This window comes from Cetorhinus maximus, chromosome 17, assembly GCF_964194155.1.
Source record: "Cetorhinus maximus chromosome 17, sCetMax3.hap1.1, whole genome shotgun sequence".
Lineage (NCBI taxonomy): Eukaryota > Metazoa > Chordata > Chondrichthyes > Lamniformes > Cetorhinidae > Cetorhinus > Cetorhinus maximus.
This window is the reverse complement of record NC_135895.1, coordinates 96,810,000-96,818,380: the sequence shown is the minus strand read 5'-3', so window position 1 is coordinate 96,818,380 and position 8,381 is coordinate 96,810,000. Positions and strand designations below refer to the sequence as shown.

Below are 8,381 nucleotides of genomic sequence, written 5' to 3'. Positions count from 1 at the left end.
GATCAGAGAGGTAGGTTCCAAGGAGTGTCTTAAAGGAGAGAGTTTAGGGAGGTTGTTCCAGAGCTTAGGGCCTAGACAACTGAAAGCGTGGCCATCACTGGTGGAGTGATTAAAATCAGGGATGCTCATGAGACCAGAATTAGAGGAGTGTAGATATTTCAGAGGGATTTGGGGTTAGAAGAAATTACAGAGTTAGGGAGGCAAAAGGCCATGAAGAGATTTGAAAACAAGGATGAGAATTTTAAAATCAAGTTTTTGCTTGACCAGGAGCCAATGTCGGTCAGTGAGCACAGAGGCGATAGGTGAATGGGACTTGGTGCGAGTTAAGGCACGAGCAGCAGACTTTTGGATGCCCTCATGTTTACTGCAGCTAAAATGTGGGAGACCAGTCAGGAGTGCATTTGAATATTGATGACTAAAAGTAACAATGCATGAATGAGGGTTTCAGCAGCAGATGAGCTGAGACAGGGAAAGGCTGGGTGATGCTACAGAGGTGGAAATTGGCACTCTTAGTGATGGCCTGAATATGAGGCCAGGAGTTCACCTCAGGTTCAACTGTGACACCAAGGTTGCGAAGACTGGTTTAATCTCAGATTGTTGCCAGGAAGAGGGATGGAATTGATTTCTGGGGAATGAGTTTGGAACAGGGACTGAAAACAATGGTTTCAATCTTCCCAATATATAATTGGGAGGAAACTTCCGCTCATCCAGTAAGGTTAAGATATCAGATAGGCAGTCTGATAATTTAGCAACATTGGAGTCATCGAGAAAGGTGATAGTGAGGTAGACCTGGGTGTCATCAGTGCATGTGTGAAAGCTAATGCTGTGTTTTCAGATAATGTCGCCAAGGGGGATCATGTAGATGAGACATAGGAGGGATAGATCCTTAGGAGGCACCAGAGATAATGCAGCGGGAGCAGGAGGAGAAACCATTGCAAGTGATCCCGTGACACTATTTTGAAAAAAGAGCAGGGCATCCTGCACAATAATTATTCCTCAATCAACATCACTAAAACAGATATCAGGAGTCATGCGCCAATAGAATGTCACTGCTAGTTCAAGATATTCTCACTTGTACATGGAATTGTTATTTGTGGTGCTTGTAAGCTTCAAGTCATATGGATGTTACTGTCTGGGTATTGAGCAATGTTCAAAGAATTGGAGCTGGTTGCACAATATGAATGACCAAGATGTGTATAATTGTCCGACAAAGCCCTGACTTAGTGCATCATACTGAAACCTGAGCTTTTGATGGGCTTTATAAATAGAGGAATAAAGTGCAAAAGCCAAGAAGTTTTGCTAAACCTATATATAACAGTTCAACCTCACTGTGACTATGGTTCCTATTTCTAGGTACCCAAGGGATGTGAGGGGAGGGTTTTGGGGAGTGGAGGGGGCTGGATGGTGGGATAAGGGGCCCAGAAACAGGAAAAGTACCAGGGTCAATGATTTCTCTCCCTGGCCGTCCCCTAAGATCATTGCCGCCAACTGTACTTCATCTTTAACCCATTCTGCTCCTTGCCACCAAGGCCCTTCTCTCTTGCCCAACTCCTTCACTTGTAGATAATTTACAGAAATGAATGACCAGCTTCTTTAAACATTAACAAAAAAGGCAACAAGTCTGTTTTGAACCTTAATGCTACTCTTACTAAATACCAGAGGGACCTCTTGTGGTCAATGCCTGTAGTACAAGCATTATCATCGCACAAGTCAAACATCAAAATGATTAATCATTTACATTTATCCTACGCAGAGCTTCCCTCTTTCCCCAGACCACTGCCCCCTATTGCTTACTTTCTGAAAATAGTTTTGTTCCTACTTACTACATGCAGTCAAGGATGGATGAAAATCATTAGGAATGTTAAGTTTGTGACATGAAGAATCTTCAAAAACATAGTATTTTTCAATTCCAATATTCAGAGAACCACTTTGAAATCATGATACAACTGATTTTTTTGATTCAAATTAATTTTGAAATATGTTTAAAGTAACACTGCTCAAACTGTTACCAATAACTGCCTGTCTTCAAAGCCAAAATTAGACACCTTTTGGATTGCAGTGTTTCCCGCCCTGCCACCTGAAGAGTCAGCAGTGAACGCATCCCCTGCTGATACCAGCTGTCCTCAGCCATTTAACACTAAGCGAGGCATTAATTGGCTAAGAGCAAGACTTCTACCCCCATCTGGTGAGGTAGACCCACCTTAAGAGAGGTGCTGGCCAATCTAATGGCCGGCAATTCTGTAGTCCCAGCAGCGTCAGGTTTGAGTGGTGGCTGCTGCTGGAGATACAGCCAGCTTCTGAAAAGGAGTTAACGGGGCCCAGACTAAAAGTACGTCCAGGGTGCCAGCAGGGCCTGGCTGGCAGGCTCCAGTGAGGGGAATAGGGGGCCAGATTTGAGGGGCTGGGGGGGGTGGGGAGTGGGTTGCATCCGATGGGCACAGGGATCCCCAAAGGAGGTAGCCCCCCCCCCCAGACCCACTAGCCTGACACTAGCCCCTGCAGCTAAAGTTGCTAGGCTACCACTTAGAGTGGGCCTTCCCCTGCAACGGGTAAAATAGTAGGCCTCAATAGGCCCAAGGGTAGGCAGGCCACCCAAAGTTTCCACTGCCCCCCTAAAATGGGAGGCGGGTGTCAGCAGGGGGTGGGGGCGGTGGGGTGGGTAAGTAGCTGGCAGGCACACACTGCATTTTATGAGTCCACCCCACCTTCAAACATACCTGCAGGGGCCAGTAAAATTTCACCTATGGTTTCGATGTTAAAGATACAGGCACAGAGTAAAGGGCCTCAGCTCTGACGTGAAGTAAATTTGTGTATAGATGAAAATGAAAGACATGACACAGTACAGCAGGCACAACTGGTCAGTGGAGCTGCAAAAATATTTCCTAACTGGAACAGATACAAGTCAAACTTCTAACAACCATCTAGACAAGTTATTGAAGTCCATTTGTTTTTCTCAGTAATGCCAAATCAACCCCTATTGAGACTTCAGCATGCACACTTTCCCTTAATTGCTTTTTCAGACAATATTATCAGTAATACTTCATGATCATTCAATATGGTGTCTGGATTGTGCTTTATCAGTTCTAATACCAGCACATAATCAGCAATAGTATCAAAAAGGTTAAAGACTTGTACTATATTGGTAATGACATAAAAATGCTCCCAAGATAACTAACAGCAAATGATCTTGTCAAGATACAAACAATTTGAGCAGCAAAAGTTTCAATTATTATGTCATTCCTAATTATGCTGATGTTGAATATTTCAAGCAGTTTGATCGCAACTAGAAGTTACATCATATCCTTTGGTGAGTAAATGCACCACAAGAGTCACCTGACCTCTTAATGCTGTTACAATTAGAGAAGAATAGTTAAAATATCAGCAAGGCTTCCAGCTCCTGATTGTTGCATGATAACTGTTGCTAGAAAGTGCAACACGTAAAGGTTAAAAATGAGCAAAATTGAACTGCTGCAAAATGCTCACAGCTGAATAGCACTCCAACACAAAGAGCAGCAACTGGGCCAGAACAAGAGGGTGGCTGGCATCAGTGAAACTTTACCCCAATGTGAAACACTGCTTTCAGCAGGACAGATGGAGAAGTGAAAATGAAAAATAGTACATAAAAACATTTTACAAAAATTATCCTAAGCATTATAACTGTTCCCAAGTTTTACTTAAGCAGTACAGGAACCAGGATGACCCAGGACAGCAGATAGGAGACTTTGGGAATGACAGTGGAGAAGGGAGATAAAATAGAAATTAATTTCAAAAACTGAAACAGCATTTTCTCCCTCCTCTCAAACAGCATGAAGATAGTAGGTATGGGAGAGAGAGAGAGACACACACGCAGAGGGAGACAGAGAGAGAGAGAGAGAGAGAGGGGGGGAGAGAGAGAGAGAGAGAGAGAGACAGACAGAGAGAGACAGAGAGAGGGGGAGACAGAGACAGAGGATCCTTTGTTTAGAGTTATTGGGAGATTTATTCACTAAAGGCATACACATCATAGCATCCTGAGACCGTACATGTACATCAAATTAAAGTCAACAGCAATAGTTAAAAGTGTAAAGGACAGGAGTGAAATAAAGCAAATTGACAGAAGCAGAGTGATTCAGACATAACCTTTTCAAAGTATTTTAACAGTGGGTGAGGCACATCATTAATCACTTGTAAAGGTGAAGATATTGTTGCAGACTCAACAATCTACAAATTGGCTACTCCAGTCACTAGTGGCAATACTAGTGGCAATAGTTGGTCAAGACATCTCTGCCCTATGGACAAGCAGAAACAAAGACAATTGAACAAAATGCAGTACACAACAAAGCTTCTACAGAATTGCAGACTGTTAAATAAAGAGTTACAGCAGTTGTAAAAACTAAAAATAGCAATACTTGACAGCATCTGCTTCAACAACAGCGTCTGCTTCAATAACAGCACCTGCACAGTAACAGTGGAAGCAAAAGATTCATTTCTATTGCATCTCCCTCTGCTGGACCAGCTGGGGAAATGCATCAAAATCAGATCAATCTTTGTCCAGTCTCAACCTCCTTGTACAAGTCTGTAATAGCAGTTAACACACCAGCAACTGTCCCGTGTATTCTTCAACTTTTTGTTTTGTGATTTGCATAGTTAGGAAACCCAAATTGCGAGATCATAATGTTGGAATATTTCAGAGGCATGCTGCCATAGATAGAAGCCAGTTGATTCAGACACCAAGATCTTTGAAGCAAGTGCTCTGCCCGGTGCCACATCCCATTGAAGCCACTGTTGGAATCTTTTTCCAAATTCCTCATATCCACCGGCTTCACAAACACTCCTGATGGCTTCCCGGTCAACTGTGCAACTATAAAATTCATGGCAATGTCGTCACAGTTCTGGGTCTTGTCTATTAGGCTGTGGACAGCTGGGAGTTGGACTTTAAACTTCTCGAGGTAACTAGCATGGAAAAATGCAGCTCCAATTAGCACCATGGAGTAATGGTCACCACTCCCACCCAGTGCATTCTGGAGTTCAAAACTGCCATAGCTGTAAATTCCCGAGGAAGTTGTGACATGTTTCCGTGGGACAAACCCGACTATTTGATCTGGAAATTGCTGAAATACAAAACAGAGTGAAGGAAATTTTCCCAGTATCAGCTTTAAATTTATTCCACACCAAATTAAGACAAAGTTTTCTCATGCCATAGTCCTGGGTTGACATTTACCCATTTAATATACCTTGATGAGGTTTCCTCTTAAGTCATAACATTCAAGGCTACGGGCCAAATGCTGGTAAATAGGATTAAGTAGGTAGGTCAGGTGTTTCTCACGTGTTGGTGCAGACTCGATGGGCCGAAGGACCTCTTCTGCACTCTGTGATTCTGCGAAGTACCATCTTCCTAAATTCTACAGCTCAGCCCACTATCAATCATTCCCTTTACAGCAGTGGTCATTTTTCTTGTTTTTCTTTGCATGGATACAACAGTTGCTGCACTAACACTTTATGATAAATTAGAGTCTCAGCTTAGATTCAAATCTCTCCATGGCCTCACCCCTTCCCATCTCTGTAAGCTCCTCCAGTCCTGTATTCCTCTGAAATCTCAGCAATCCTCCAATTCTGGCCTCTTGACACGCCAAATTTTAATCGCTTCACCACTGGCTGCCATGCCTTCCACTGTCAGAGCCCCAAGATCTGGATTTTCCTCCCAAAACCTCCTTTCCCCCCCACCCCTCTCTCTCTTCTCCTTTAACACAGTCCTTAAAGTCTACCTCTTTGATTAAGCTTTTTGGTCACAGTCTCACAATCTCCTAATGTGGCTCGGCGTCATGTTTTGTTTGATAACGCTCCTGTGAAATGCCTTGGGGTGTTTTACTATATAAAGGTGCTATATAAATGCAATTTCTTGTTGTAAATTTGCCAGAGGATATGGCAGTGAGCCATTCAGACCAGGAGATTTCCAGGTTCAATCCCTGATCTGTGCATGAGCTAAACTTTGACAGTGGTGTATTGGGCCCCAGGGTCCACAAGTTAGGGTTTGAAGAGAAAACAAAATGCCAGACGTTGTGCTCCTGATTGCTATCAAATACATCCTGCTCAAATGTGCACTTGTGTGAAAATCAGACAAGGACAAGATCAAATTCAGTTGCAATATTTCCAAAGATGAATTGCAAGCCAACACTCCCTCTCTCTATGATTACCATTTGGTCATGATAGGAGGGTAGCTGGCAACAGTGGAATTGCACCTGTCAGCAGCTTTAGTAGACTAGAAAGAAAAAAATTGGGGGGGGAGGGTAGTTGGGAGGGGAGAGGGGGAGGTGGGAATGGAGTGCAAACCAGAAGTGTGTCCTAACCACTGCACCAAAACATCTTAGTATAGCCTCTACAGTAATGGCTATCTATTTAACTGTTTTGTTGCATTGTTCAGGTATTGGAAATAATGAGCCTAATATAATTTGCTGATCTGCACTCAGGATGGTGTGGGGCTTGAAAGGGAACTTGCAGGTGGTGGTATTCCCATGAGTCTGCTGCCCTTGCCCTTTTAGGTGGTAGAGCTTAGGGGTTTAGAAGGTGCTGTTGAAGAAGCATCGGTGAGTTGTTGCAGTGCATCTTGTATACATCTACTCGGCAACGTGGAAAATTGCCCAGGTGGGTCCTGTACACAAAAAGCAGGACAAGTACAACCCGGCCAATTACTGCTCCATCAATCTACTCTCCATCATCAGTAAAGTGATGGAAGGAGTCATCAACAGTGCTGTCAAGCAGCACTTGCTTAGCAATAGCCTGCTCGGTTCAGGTTCCGCCAGGATCACTCAGCTCCTGACCTCAGAACAGCCTTGGTTCAAACATGGACAAAAGGGCTGACGAGGTGAGGTGAGAGTGACTGCCCTTGACATCAAGGCAGCATTTGACCGAGTGTAGCATCAAGGGGCCCTAGCAAAACTGGAGTCAATGGTAACCAGGAGGAAAACTTGCTGCTGGTTGGAGTCATGCCTAGCACAAAGGAAGATGGTTGTTGGAGGACAATCATCTCAATTCCAGGACATCACTGCAGGAATTCCTCAGGGTAGTGTCCTAGGCCCAACCATCTTCAGTTGCTTCATCAATGACATTCCTTCCATCATAAGGTCAGAAGTGGTTCGCTGATGGTTGCTCAATGTTCAGCACCATTCGCGACTCCTCAAGTTACTGAAGCAGTCCATGTCCAAATGCAGCAAGACCTGGACAATATCAAGGCCTGGGTTGACAAGTAGCAAATAACAATCGTGCCACACAAGTGCCAGATAATGACTATCTCCAACAAGAGAGAACCTAACCATTGCCCCTTGACATTCAATGGCATTACCATCGCTGAATCCCCCACTACCAACATCCTGGGGAGTTATCATTGACCAGGAACTGAACTGGACCAGCCATATAAATACTGTGGCTACAAGAGGGAGATGGTTAAATGGTTAGGAAAGGGGTTCAGCATAGAGAATATGAGGAACTAAGCACTAAATTAAAAAGCAGAACTTCAAAGGTAATAATCTCAATTATTACCTGAGCCACGTGCAAATTGCAAAGGGTCAATAAGATTAGAGAAATGAGTGCTCGGCTCAAAGACTGGGGAGGGAAAAGCAGGTTCTGGTTCGTGGGGCACTGGCACCAGTACTGCGGAAAGTGGGAGCTGTACCATTGGGACGAACTACACCTGAACCATGCTAGGATCAGTGTTCTAGCGAGCCGTGTAACTTGAGAGGTAGAGGGGGTTTTAAACTAAATAGTGGGGACAAAGGATCAAATTTGGAAAGGTGTGGTAAATCATAGAGTAGTGACAAAGCAAGAGAGAAAGGTATTAATATGGGAAAGGATAAACAGGCTATGACATGAAGAGACAGAGTACAAATTGAAGAGTAAATAAGTACATAAGCCTAGAGGTTACAAAAATAATAAAAGCACAAAACTAAAGGTTCTGTATCTGACTGCATGTAGTATTCAAAAAACAGATGAACTGATAGTGCAAATAGAAATAAATAAGTACAATCTGATAGCCATTACAGAGACATGGCTGCAGGATAACATAGTTGGGACCTGAATATTGAAGGGTACATGACATATAGGAAGGACAGGAAGCGAGAAAAAGGTGGAGGGGTGACTTTGTTAATTAATTATGGTATTAGCACACTGGAGAGGAATGACCTAAGTTCAGGAAATCAGGATCTAGAAGTGGTGTGGGTAGAGATGAGAAATGATAAAGGCGAGGAGTCACTTGTGAGAGGGGTGTACAGGTCCCCAAACAGTAACCACATAGTAGGGCAGAGTATAAAGGAAGAAACAATGGGAACTTGTCAGAAAGGTACAGTGATAATAATGAAAGATTTTAATCTGCATATAGACTGGAAAAAGCAGATGGGCTAGGGGATAGC

General features: G+C 43.5%; 1 pseudogene across 1 annotated transcript in view; it reads right to left on the bottom strand.

Moving 5' to 3' along the window:
* Positions 1-3,117: 3,117 nt before the first annotated feature.
* Positions 3,118-8,381, bottom strand: part of LOC144692806 (exostosin-like 2 pseudogene) — a 7,399-nt pseudogene continuing 2,135 nt past the window's right edge. Inside the window, exon 2 of the transcript XR_013579398.1 lies at positions 3,118-5,132. The product of XR_013579398.1 is annotated as an exostosin-like 2 pseudogene (transcript). The remainder of the gene's footprint in view (positions 5,133-8,381) is intronic.